Here is a 14,710-nt window from a genome sequence, read left to right on the forward strand (position 1 = left end):
AATCTCTTCGAAACGCTATGAGACCCCTTTTCAAGCAATTTTACAAAGAAAGCACTGTCATTCAAAACTATTGGAATCACTGAAAGTAGAACCCACTGACCGGGAAGTCGCTGCGATTTCCCCATTGACTGAATGTCTTTTCTAATTGTTCGCGGGGAATATGACACCTGGATTTGTGGGAAATAGAATCGCTTTGTTGTGGAAATCACTAGTAATTAATGTTAGGAAAAGACGAGCGACTTGTCACTGGAACTTGCTTGTTTAAAAATCGCAGCGACTAAATCTCCCCAGTGTAAAGCACTGCTCAACCAAACTTTACCCAGTTGTTGCTGGACTGCAAATCCCAGAATAATATAACATATAATAAAGGTTGGGGCATGCTGGGAGCTATAGTCCTGCAACATCAGGTTTGTATTCTTAAAGCAATATTGCACAATAAAATCTTTTTCCCAAATCTCCACAGCCAGCTGCTTTAAAATGCAAAGAATCCTCCAATAAAAATCCCAGCTGATCTGTATAAATCTGGCTTCCTGCAATTGGAGTTGGAAGCAATAAACACAGTTTCCCAGCACTGAATAAGTCTGTCCCTTTATCCCCATGTCTGATTCCTGTGTCATATAATGAAGGGGAAAAAATGACATAATTATCTCTATATGTAAGATAACAGCAAGATGGCTGACATAGTGCTTGTTGAAGGAAGAGTATCACAGAACTACAACCCTCAGGTTAAGCAAATAAGTTGGGCATCAGTAGTGATTAAAACAACTGATAAACTCTTTACTATAGAATGTAGCACAATCTCGAGGAGGTCGTATATAGTACTAATACTCAGTAGTTTTGTACACAGAATGCAACCAGTGTTTCACCCATCGGGGTCAATGATTGAACAGTGGACCAACCCGGAAGTGACCAACTCCAAATATTCGGTTGCACCTAGGCACACTGGAATCCCTACTCTATGGGACTAATCCCATTGAGTAGTAACTAATTTCTTCTGGAATATGAAAGATAATCATATAAAGTAGATATAGTGGGAAAGTAATGGAAAGCCTGGGAAGACACAGGGTGCTTTAAAGAGATGCCTAGATGTGCCTCAGACAATACTGTTTATTTTCTTTTTGCAGCTCATTGCAACCTGTTATATTGCTGCGGCCATAAAAATTAGGATACTCGAAAAAAACAAACAATAGTGAATGAAAGCACTGAGGGAAGGAACCACTGTGATAGTAACTGGTCATTAGGGGATTTAAATTGGGCAATAGCCAAAGCAATCACCAATAAAGCCTACTGCCCCAGTTGCTGGTATTCCATTAATAACTTCAGCAGCTACCAGGACCATATCTTCTTAAAGATTGGCACACATGGAAGAAGTTCAGCAATAAGGTTGGTGTGTCTGATAGGATCAAGCTGCTGCTGGTAGGAAACTCCTTCTTCTACTGGGAGGAGAACAATAGAGCAAACCAAACACATTGATTGGACATACCCTAATGCATTAAAGCATTACAAGAGGTATGTCAAGTGAATGGAATCGGGTATAATCATAAAATTAACCCAGAGTTCACACAGTTAACAAAGACATGGAAATTAGTAAACAAAGTAGTCTAAAGTGGCCCTTGTTTGGTCTGATTGCACTAAACATGGAAGAAGTTCAGCAATAAGGTTGGTGGATTTGATAGGATCAAGTTGGTGGTGGCAGGAGACTTAAGGTGCCCATACACGTTAAGATCTGCTCGCCTGGCGAGGTCCCCAAGCGAGCGGATCTTCTCCTGATATCCCCCACCTACGGGTGAGCGATATCGGGTGAATTCAGGCTAATTCAGTCGATTGGCCCTGGTGCCGAACGATTGAATTAGAACGCCAGTAATAGGTGCAATCAACGAGCCGATGCGGCCCCTGATCTGACGAAATTTTTTAACCTGCCGGATCGATATCTGCCCAATTTCAAGCCAGATATCGATCAGGCAGGCCCGTTGTTTGTGCCCGATAAGCTGCTGAATTGGTCTAAGGGACCGATATCGGCAGCTACAATTGGCCAGTGTATGGGGACATTTACTTTGCTGGTGGATCTCGAAGAGGACAACAGGGAAAACCAAAGAAAGCAACTGGATATACCCCAAAGATGGATCTGATAATAAAATCAACCCAGAGGTTATGCAGTCAATAAAGACATGGAAAGTCCACAGTAGAAGTTAAAATGACCACAAGAAAGTGAACAAAGCCATGGGTATTTCATACTTCACTTTGATAGTCACTTTGATGCAAACCACAATAACAGTAGAGCATGATATCTACTCTGCAGATGGGGGTTACACAGATCTAATGAAATAAAAACAACTGTAAACAACTGTATTAGGCTGTTGGACATAAAACAAATGAGTGTGGGATACGGAAAAGCAGATCAAAGCTTCCAGGTGGGTGGTAGTGCTACCTGCCCAATTTTTCTGTTGTGAATATTGGCATTAATATACAAGGAAACCACAGTGACCATCATTTCATTCAGGTGGTGGTCAATAACTTCTTGGTTTAAAAGTACTTCTTGTCCAGGAAACATTTGTTCCCCAGCCTAAACCCCTAAACTGTCTTACCAACCAGATTTCTGCACTGCATGGGGCATGACCAAATTCAGCAAAACATGTACCTGCGGGTTTTTAAAGGTGCAGTTGATACAATTACATCAAATTATCTGACTTACCTATCTGAGCCATGATGCTGTCCTAGAGTTGAATAACTTCTACTTAGCAGCACATTGTTGCACATACACCTAGAGCAGTGATCCCCAACCAGTGGCTCAGGGGCAACATGTTGCTCCCCAACCCTTTGGATGTTGCTCTCAGTGGCCTCAAAGCAGGTAGTTATTTTTGAATTCCTGACTTGGGGGTAAGTTTTGGTTGAATATAAACCAGGTGTTCTGCCAAAAAGAACCTCCGGTAGGCTGCCAGCCCACATAGGGGCTACCAAATAGCCAATCATAGCTCTTATTTGGCACCTTTGGAACTTTTTTCTTGCTTGTGTTGCTCCCCAATACTTTCAGTGTTGCTCACAGATATAAAAGGTTGGGGACCCCTGACCTAGAGGGTTTTTTCAAGGGTTCTAAACTTGGTTATGTTGTTCTTTTGCCTGCAAACTAGTTTCCCATTACTACTGGGTAGAGGCCCACCTACCAATCTTATCAATAACACTGTTTCATTCTATAGTATCGGACAACAACTCCACAACTGCAGAAATGTTTTGCAATTCAAACTGGTTATTTTTGTACTTATTCTATTGTTTTAAAGATGTACCAAATAATGAAATAAACATATTAACACCTATAAGTGAGTTTTCTACATTGAAAATCTGAGTTATAAATATGGTAAGAGCATTAGGAAAGGGTATGAGTATCCCAGTATCGTGGATTCAATTTGGCCGAATCATTTTTGCAAAATATCTTACCAAACGGAATCTGAACCCTTAATATTATCTGATGTTAGACAACTGAGGGGGGCAATATTTTTTCATATCCTTCATTAATGAGTGTGGGGGTGGGGATTTTGCTCAGTTACATATACAAATTATCCTTCAGGACGATATAACTGTTTTTAGGCAAGATAATAGTATTCCAAAATGTCTTTGGCTGTAAAGTCCAAACTGCTGCAGCGCTTTAATCACCCACAACTCACATTCTCTGTTGGAGAAAATTGAAACCACAGGTCTTCTCAGAAATGCTGGAAGTTCCACAAAACCACGTAATGGCTCCTAATGGTATAATGAATGCAAAAAACGTTGCTTTTTTTAAGCAAGGGGAGAATTGCTTAACGTAGTACGGTTTTTTTTAAATGCTAAAGTGGGTTCGATCAAATTGGATTCATGTGTGCTTTAGATCTAACAGCTAACACGGCTATCCCAGTATGTTCTTCTACTGTATCTCTGTATTTTGCTGCCAACCAAATGTGTATGTATTTTATATAGAGAAGATACAAAAACTAATGTGAATATGATGCACAAGTTCCTATAACTGGCTCCAAAAGGATAAAACTTCACCAATCACAGGGTCATCCTGTAGAACAGAGGTTTATACTTTTTTGCGATCAAGAACCCCTTTCTGATCCAGTGTGACTTCAGCTGTGTATGCTTTTTGGGAATGGCGCCTACCAACCTCACTGTGCTACTCTGCTTTTTGGGAATGGCGCCTACCAACCTCACTGTGCTACTCTGCTTTTTGGGAATGGCGCCTACCGACCTCACTGTGCTCCTCTGCTTTTTGGGAATGGCGCCTACCAACCTCACTGTGCTACTCTGCTATTTTGGGAATGGCGCCTACCAACCTCACTGTGCTACTCTGCTTTTTGGGAATGGCACCTACCAACCTCACTGTGCTACTCTGCTTTTTGGGAATGGCGCCTACCAACCTCACTGTGCTACTCTGCTTTTTGGGAATGGCGCCTACAGACCTCACTGTGCTACTCTGCTTTTTGGGAATGGCGCCTACCAACCTCACTGTGCTACTCTGCTTTTTGGGAATGGCGCCTACCAACCTCACTGTGCTACTCTGCTTTTTGGGAATGGCGCCTACCAACCTCTCTGTGCTACTCTGCTTTTTGGGAATGGCGCCTACCAACCTCTCTGTGCTACTCTGCTTTTTGGGAATAGCGCCTACCAACCTCTCTGTGCTACTCTGCTTTTTGGGAATGGCGCCTACCAACCTCTCTGTGCTACTCTGCTTTTTGGGAATGGCGCCTACCGACCTCACTGTGCTACTCTGCTTTTTGGGAATGGCGCCTACCAACCTCACTGTGCTACTCTGCTTTTTGGGAATGGCGCCTACCGACCTCACTGTGCTACTCTGCTTTTTGGAAATGGCGCCTACCAACCTCACTGTGCTCCTCTGCTTTTTGGGAATGGCGCCTACCGACCTCACTGTGCTACTCTGCTTTTTGGAAATGGCGCCTACCAACCTCACTATGCTACTCTGCTTTTTGGGAATGGCGCCTACCGACCTCACTGTGCTACTCTGCTTTTTGGGAATGGCACCTACCAACCTCACTGTGCTTCTCTGCTATTTGGGAATGGCGCCTACCGACCTCACTGTGCTACTCTGCTTTTTGGGAATGGCGCCTACCAACCTCACTGTGCTACTCTGCTTTTTGGGAATGGCGCCTACCGACCTCACTGTGCTCCTCTGCTTTTTGGGAATGGCGCCTACCAACCTCACTGTGCTACTCTGCTATTTTGGAATGGCGCCTACCAACCTCACTGTGCTACTCTGCTTTTTGGGAATGGCACCTACCAACCTCACTGTGCTACTCTGCTTTTGGGAATGGCGCCTACCGACCTCACTGTGCTACTCTGCTTTTTGGGAATGGCGCCTACCAACCTCTCTGTGCTACTCTGCTTTTGGGAATGGCGCCTACCAACCTCTCTGTGCTACTCTGCTTTTTGGGAATGGCGCCTACCAACCTCTCTGTGCTACTCTGCTTTTTGGGAATGGCGCCTACCAACCTCACTGTGCTACTCTGCTTTTTGGGAATGGCGCCTACCAACCTCTCTGTGCTACTCTGCTTTTTGGGAATGGCGCCTACCAACCTCTCTGTGCTACTCTGCTTTTTGGGAATAGCGCCTACCAACCTCTCTGTGCTACTCTGCTTTTTGGGAATGGCGCCTACCAACCTCTCTGTGCTACTCTGCTTTTTGGGAATGGCGCCTACCGACCTCACTGTGCTACTCTGCTTTTTGGAATGGGCCTACCAACCTCACTGTGCTACTCTGCTTTTTGGGAATGGCGCCTACCAACCTCTCTGTGCTACTCTGCTTTTTGGGAATGGCGTCTACCAACCTCACTGTGCTACTCTGCTTTTTGGAAATGGCGCCTACCAACCTCACTGTGCTACTCTGCTTTTTGGGAATGGCGCCTACCAACCTCACTGTGCTACTCTGCTTTTTGGAAATGGCGCCTACCAACCTCACTGTGCTCCTCTGCTTTTTGGGAATGGCGCCTACCGACCTCACTGTGCTACTCTGCTTTTTGGAAATGGCGCCTACCAACCTCACTGTGCTCCTCTGCTTTTTGGAATGGCGCCTACCAACCTCACTGTGCTTCTCTGCTATTTGGGAAATGGCGCCTACCGACCTCACTGTGCTACTCTGCTTTTTGGGAATGGCACCTACCAACCTCTCTGTGCTACTCTGCTTTTTGGAAATGGCGCCTACCAACCTCACTGTGCTTCTCTGCTATTTGGGAATGGCGCCTACCGACCTCACTGTGCTACTCTGCTTTTTGGGAATGGTGCCTACCAACCTCTCTGTGCTACTCTGCTTTTTGGGAATGGCACCTACCAACCTCTCTGTGCTACTCTGCTTTTTGGAAATGGCGCCTACCAACCTCACTGTGCTACTCTGCTTTTTGGGAATGGTGCCTACCAACCTCACTGTGCTACTCTGCTTTTTGGGAATGGTGCCTACCAACCTCACTGTGCTACTCTGCTTTTTGGGAATGGCACCTACCAACCTCACTGTGCTCCTCTGCTTTTTGGGAATGGCACCTACCAACCTCACTGTGCTACTCTGCTTTTTGGGAATGGCACCTACCAACCTCACTGTGCTACTCTGCTTTTTGGGAATGGCACCTACCAACCTCACTGTGCTACTCTGCTTTTTGGGAATGGTTAGGGTAAATAGGCTGCACAGGGCTGGTTGCAATGAAGCAGTATGGAAACCAAACAAATTGAAACAAATTCTACCTAGCATCTAGCTATCCACAGGAAGCCCGGTACTACAAATTGGCATTTTGACTTCTTTGGCCACAGAACTGCTAGTTTAAGAGCACAGATCCAGCCATGGACATTTTAGAATAAAAGTGGAAACTGAGAAAGAGAATGGATGCAGAACTAACCGCCATGCTAATCACAAAGGTTCTCTTGTCAATGCTCCTTGCAGTAAAGGTGACGTGCCCATTTAATGAATTGCATGCAATGGCACACAATAAAGCACCATTAGGCACCATTGCATTTAACGTTAGCCTGTATTTTCTTTCAGGAGACTCCACAGTAAGCACATTCTGTAATGTATTTTTCCTAGCTTCTGGGAGAAGACATGTTTGGTTAGCAGGGAGCCTCGGCTGTGACAGGAATTTAAGAGTTTTCATGACAGTTCCAGTACATAGTTATCCTCCGCGCACTGAAACTTTACCTAATCAGCCCTCTTTTAGTAAAAATTGAATTCCAAGAAGTGCTAGAGTTTTGTGTTTATGCCAGGTGTAATATCCTGCAGCCCAGACTGTGCTGGCTGCCAAAGCACACAGTATCTGGTGAGAGCAGACCACGAGCAGCCAAAAAGGTCACTGCAATAAAAGCACTTTATGGGAGAGATACAACGAATCTTATAACAGTGGAACAGACGCTGTTAATCCTAAATAAAAGGAAAGAACAGCTTCCCGATATAAAAAATACGCACTTATTTCCTTCATTAAAACAATAATATGAGCTGGTTTAGCAGCCTAATATTTTCGGTATTTTAGAAAGTAATCCAAGTTCTCTTCGAAAAGATGAGAAGGATTTCTGAGACCCAAAAATTCCAAGAAAGCTAAAGTATATCCCTTATGTTCTACATTTGGTTTAAAGTATCCTGCTAATGGAGTAAGACTTTCAAGAAGGCACAGCTTTTGCATTGAGCTTTAAATGAAGCAAGGTGAGCGGTGCATACAGAATGCCTAACCGCAGATATACCCGGCCCAGACAGAGGGGAAGGTGAGGGGCACATACAGACTGAGGAACCACAGAGGGACCTGCCCAGACAGAGGGGAAGGTGAGGGGCACATACAGACTGAGGAACCACAGATGGACCCTGCCCAGACAGAGGGGAAGGTGAGGGGCACATACAGACTGAGGAACCACAGAGGGACCCTGCCCAGACAGAGGGGAAGGTGAGGGGCACATACAGACTGAGGAACCACAGATGGACCCTGCCCAGACAGAGGGGAAGGTGAGGGGCACATACAGACTGAGGAACCACAGAGGGACCCTGCCCAGACAGAGGGGAAGGTGAGGGGCACATACAGACTGAGGAACCACAGAGGGACCCTGCCCAGACAGAGGGGAAGGTGAGGGGCACATACAGACTGAGGAACCACAGATGGACCTGCCCAGACAGAGGGGAAGGTGAGGGGCACATACAGACTGAGGAACCACAGAGGGACCCTGCCCAGACAGAGGGGAAGGTGAGGGGCACATACAGACTGAGGAACCACAGAGGGACCCTGCCCAGACAGAGGGGAAGGTGAGGAGCACATACAGACTGAGGAATCACAGATGGACCTGCCCAGACAGAGGGGAAGGTGAGGGGCACATACAGACTGAGGAACCACAGAGGGACCCTGCCCAGACAGAGGGGAAGGTGAGGGGCACATACAGACTGAGGAACCACAGATGGACCCTGCCCAGACAGAGGGGAAGGTGAGGGGCACATACAGACTGAGGAACCACAGAGGGACCCTGCCCAGACAGAGGGGAAGGTGAGGGGCACATACAGACTGAGGAACCACAGAGGGACCCTGCCCAGACAGAGGGGAAGGTGAGGGGTACATACAGACTGAGGAACCACAGATGGACCTGCCCAGACAGAGGGGAAGGTGAGGGGCACATACAGACTGAGGAACCACAGAGGGACCCTGCCCAGACAGAGGGGAAGGTGAGGGGCACATACAGACTGAGGAACCACAGATGGACCTGCCCAGACAGAGGGGAAGGTGAGGGGTACATACAGACTGAGGAACCACAGATGGACCCTGCCCAGACAGAGGGGAAGGTGAGGGGCACATACAGACTGAGGAACCACAGAGGGACCCTGCCCAGACAGAGGGGAAGGTGAGGGGCACATACAGACTGAGGAACCACAGAGGGACCCTGCCCAGACAGAGGGGAAGGTGAGGGGTACATACAGACTGAGGAACCACAGAGGGACCCTGCCCAGACAGAGGGGAAGGTGAGGGGTACATACAGACTGAGGAACCACAGATGGACCCTGCCCAGACAGAGGGGAAGGTGAGGGGCACATACAGACTGAGGAACCACAGATGGACCCTGCCCAGACAGAGGGGAAGGTGAGGGGCACATACAGACTGAGGAACCACAGATGGACCCTGCCCAGACAGAGGGGAAGGTGAGGGGTACATACAGACTGAGGAACCACAGATGGACCTGCCCAGACAGAGGGGAAGGTGAGGGGCACATACAGACTGAGGAACCACAGATGGACCCTGCCCAGACAGAGGGGAAGGTGAGGGGCACATACAGACTGAGGAACCACAGATGGACCCTGCCCAGACAGAGGGGAAGGTGAGGGGCACATACAGACTGAGGAACCACAGATGGACCCTGCCCAGACAGAGGGGAAGGTGAGGGGCACATACAGACTGAGGAACCACAGATGGACCTGCCCAAACAGAGGGGAAGGTGCGGGGCACATACAGACTGAGGAACCACAGAGGGACCCTGCCCAGACAGAGGGGAAGGTGAGGGGCACATACAGACTGAGGAACCACAGATGGACCTGCCCAGACAGAGGGGAAGGTGAGGGGTACATACAGACTGAGGAACCACAGAGGGACCCTGCCCAGACAGAGGGGAAGGTGAGGGGCACATACAGACTGAGGAACCACAGAGGGACCCTGCCCAGACAGAGGGGAAGGTGAGGGGCACATACAGACTGAGGAACCACAGATGGACCCGGCCCAGACAGAGGGCAGAGGGAGGAATAGAGAATGAGTAACCACAAGAGGACCCTACCCAGACAGTGGGCAAAGTAACTTCTGAATATAGAATTAGTAACATATGCACCATGTCAAGATAGAATGAGTAACCACGGATGTACTCTACCAAGACACTGTATGTACATATACAGTAAGATACCTGTAACTTAACTGAACACTACCTACCAACACAAATTCAATGTATATGTGTTAAACAGTAGTCTGCCTGTCATTAGATGAATGGTAATCTGGCTGGTACATGGTATGACTGCAAACGCAGTGGGCAACCCGCACACTGAGTTGCACTTCCTGTAGTTCCTATAGTTGCTCTCGGCACCATTCCGTTCTTCCTGCCTAATGTTCCAAGTCGGGCGCTGCTGTGCTACTAACACAGGGGAATCCTGGAGCTACCAACAGGTGGTTCCCATCAGTGGCCTGCGTCAACAGGTGCAGCACACTTGCAGCTAAAAAAGAATCACAAACAGACATTTTTTGCATGCCAAACACCAGAAGTGACACCTGTGAATACTTGTAATGCCCCTAAGACAGACTTAGAATATGCTTGGTGCAACTGCACCCAATTTGCAATGAAGTGCAAACTCAGTTGCATCCATTTTGGCAAACTGGGTAATCCCCATCTGCTAGGCAGGCAGCTAGTAGATAGGTGGACCTGACAAAGGACTGAAGTATCTCTGTTCCTGTGTGATGGCAATTCTGTGATTGGTTACCTATGTCTCGCTGTGCTTCTGGGGAAGACATGTTCTGACCCTATTGTACCCCTCCCTATAGCCTAGTTCAGTGGCTTTTGCTGCCAAAATGTGATCCTTCCACAGGTTGGAGTACTGTTTTTATTTGTACTGCAGCACGTGGAGAATCACAGCATAACCTAAACCCTCAGAAATGCGATTACCCACTTACCCCCATACATTCACTAACCACTGGTTTCCTCTTCTCACTCCGCACTTACTGTCACTTTACACACCTACATGAACTCCAACGCCATGCTAGTTACCCTGACCTTATGTCTCAGCCCTCCCTTTTAGAATGTAAGCTCTTGCGAGCAGGGCCCTCCCCCTAGTGTCTCCGATCCTCATCCAATGTAACTGCAAACCATTTTTGTGAATTGTTTATATGTACATGTTAACTGTTCTGTCTTTTGTACCCCTCTATTCTGTAAAGCGCTGCGTAAATTGATGGCACTATATAAATAATAATAATACCTCCAGCCCTGTGGGACTTACAGAAACAACACTTGTTCCAGTAGCTGTCTCTCCTGGTCGTGTCTACATGTGTCACTGGTCTGGGGCTACTACTGACATAGGAACATCTTGATCTTCATAGGAACATCTCAAGTTACATGAGAACCAAATTGCAACAATAAAACCACAACTGAAAGCGTCACCACAAATACAAATTGGGATAGTACCAAACTGCCATTGCTACTGTCTCCACTACTGAAAAACCACCAAAACTTCAATGAAGTGATTGCTTTGACTCGCTGACTTTTCTACCAAGCAACCTAGCAATCTGTTTCTGTCAACTGGTCTGGGACCTGGGGTATGTTTCACAGTGAATTCACTCAAGTCTCTGTAGGAGTAATGAAACTAGGGCACATTTATCAAGGAGGAGAAACAAATATTGAAGCAAATGATGACACACGAGTGCCGCCACCTCCTACTATACAAGCTTTTGCACATCTGCTCTTCTAAGACAATGGACTTTTTTGTCACGTTAGAGCTGGGAGCAGTTAGGTTTCTCTAGATATGTTTTCCCAAGTAGATAAAACTGTATAATCCAAGATCCTAAACCATTTAAGCGCGCTCTCTAACTTAATATCTATAAAAACTTTAGGTTATAAATTCCAAAAAGTTTGTCAGAATAAAGGGACACAAAGGTCTTCCTAAATGTGTTTTTTTCCAGTTGTTCCCTCGTTAACTTTTACAGACTTTGCTCTTCCGTTGATATAAAGCAGGGGTGGGTAAACTATAGCCCGTGGGCCACGTCCGGCCCGTTGGTCTTTTTAATCCGGCCCGCCAAGGATTGGAAAATCCGAATCCGCAAGTCTCATCAAGCGAGACTTGGCATCAAGACTGCATGTAAGCGCAGCGGCCCAGCCCGTCTGTCAAATTTTAAAAGTCAATGTGGCCCCTGAGCCAAAAAGTTTGCCAACCCCTGATATAAAGCCATTCTCAATTCCCCCACCACCTAGCAACTTTGGCACCAACAAAGACTACAGGTGGCCATACATGGGCCAATTGTAGCTGCCGATATCGGTCCCTTAGACCGATTCGGCAGCTTATCGGCCCGTGTATGGGCACAAACGACGGGCCTGCCCAACTGACATCTGGCCTAAAATCGGCTAGATATCGATCGGGCTAAAAAATTTAGTCGGATCGGGGACCACATTGGCTCATTGATGTGGTCCCTGAACCTGCGCCTATTACTGTCGTTCGAATTCGCCCCAGGGCCAAACAACCGAATTAGCCTAAATTCATCCGATATCACCCATGCGTAGGTGGGGATATTGGGAGAAGATCCGCCCGCTTGGGACCTCTCCAGGCGAGCGGATCTTAACGTGTATGGGCACCTTAATGTCCCAGCTTAGCTGCCAGCGGTGCCCACAGACTTTTCTGCCTGCCCCACGCTAAGAAACATTAGCCAAAACCCAGACAGGGGTGCAGTAGTAAAACCAGCAAGAAAAGCAGTATCTTAGGAAGAGCAAGAACCATTTAGAAAGAATGAAAAAAGGACAGATAGGTCAAGTCAACAATCATTTGCAGCAAAGGTATACCAAAGTATGGCTAATTCTTCACAGTGGGCAAAGACAGTATACTTGAAAATCCAACAAACCAACTGTAGTGAAAGCAAACCTTATAACTGCTTGGGGGCCTAGTAGGTATGGGGGTGGCCTATGGGGCGCTGAAATCATAAATCCGGCATTGAAAATATGCTGGAAGCAGCTATAATAATATAAAGCTACTACTGTGTTTCATCAGAATCATTCAGGTTGGACCTCCCTGCCTCCAGCTTTCCCTACCCAACAGCACTGCCGTATGCAATCTGCCGAGTACATTATAAACTGCTTATAGGAATGATAATTATATGTCTTCAACATTCAACATTTTTACCTCTTTTTGAACCGCATGCTTTATAAGATGTCTAGACACGCTTAGCCTAAAAGAACTGGTTCTAGGCCGGTGTTTCACTAATGGCTTAAGCTTTGGCAGCTTTAATAGTCCAAGGGAAACGAAATCACCCCACAATCAAAAATAAAACCTGCAAGACAAGGTGAAATGTTATGTGCAAGTTGTGGTTTTGAGGTTTACGTCCCATGCAGGGTGGTATTCTGCTTTTCAGTATTAAGTCATTAAATGGTTCACCAAAATATGCAATGAAAACATGAGCGACAAGAGCAGAGCATAGAAATATAATGTAGGAAACAGCGTGATGGAAGGACTGCTAGTGCTTATGTGCACATTAGTAGGTGATGCAACATATAAACTTATAGACACCCCATTACTCATCTAACTACAGTTACATTTAATATAGTTTTCTAGTTTTGCCCTTTATCTAGCTTTGGCTACATTGATAGTTTGGGAACCTGTGCCAACACTGGCCATACACATTTGACACCAGACAACTGGCTTTTCCAGGACATGCCCACCTTGAGGGCTAAATCATTAGATACAGACCATTAGGACGAGGAACATATCAACGAGATTTTAAACCTGGACAACTTTCAGCCAGATATCGGTCTGGCAGGCCTATCCGAGGGCCCCATACATTGGCCAATACATACATTGGCTGATACGCTGCTGATATGTTTCATCAGCAGCTTTTATTGGCCCATGTATGGCCACCTTTAGACCAGAATGGTTAAACTCTTGCTGTTAGGTAGACTTGGCACATCATGTGTGTAAGGGTCAGATCATAGTAAAATACTGATATCACATAAATACATACGGAGCCCTTGATTGGGTTTGGGGCAGTAAAAAAAGCTTGGTGGGTGACATTCAGCCAGTGGGACTACAGTCCATCATGTACCACCAATATGGACCACAAATATTATAGACACCTATAGACTGAAGTTCAAGTGACATTGGTCATTTTTTACATGCAATTAACTAGTGGAATACCTGTAGCTTGGATGACATTATCTCACTTTTGTTTACTTATGAAACCTAAACACTTTGGGCCATAGAGGCCATGTGAGTTCACAGATATGGGCAGTGGTTTGATACCATCTGCCAATCACAAAGGCAGGCTCCAAAGAGAACCAATTGTGTCTCAGTCCAGGTGACAACTACAGGCACCAATCAGACTCTCAGCTACATTAGGGCCAATCACAGCTGGTACTGCTGGGCCTAAGGGAAGCCAACTAGTAAGCATACCCAGTCTACTGTATGACCCAGACAGAAAAAGTCTCCAACGAGGGGTCATTTGGACCAGTGATGTGATTACAGGCTCCGGGCAGTGTTTGGCCTCACAGTGGGGGTCTATCAATTGGGGAGAAAGACTGACTGTCATTTACATTTCAAACCCATAGACAAATGGGTTTGAAAAGTAAAAACTACATCCATCCAGATACAATAACATATGCTATACATTTACAGATAAAATGCAAAATAATAAATCTGTTACTATTGGTAAATGTCACCCCAGTTGCATCACCATCATTGTAGTCAAAGGTATAAAAAAAAGAGTACACGTGGACACAGCACACATACGGAACCCTGTATGGTACTCTAGGTTAACGGTAAATGTACAGTGTTCCTTGGGCCCTAGAGCACTGAACGTGTTTTAAATATACATAATGCACCGCAGGGTCACCAGATGTACTAATGGTAGGGGGGACATATACTTGTTTCAAGCACTTTCTGTATTGCTTTCATGCACACATGTTTGCACCTTGCACCAGTCATAATAACACCCAGTATGCCCAGTGAAACTAAGGGCCTTTTGAACAGATGTGACTTGTATGTTGATATA

Source organism: Xenopus tropicalis, chromosome 10 (assembly GCF_000004195.4).
Source record: "Xenopus tropicalis strain Nigerian chromosome 10, UCB_Xtro_10.0, whole genome shotgun sequence".
In the NCBI taxonomy this organism is placed as follows: Eukaryota; Metazoa; Chordata; class Amphibia; order Anura; family Pipidae; genus Xenopus; species Xenopus tropicalis.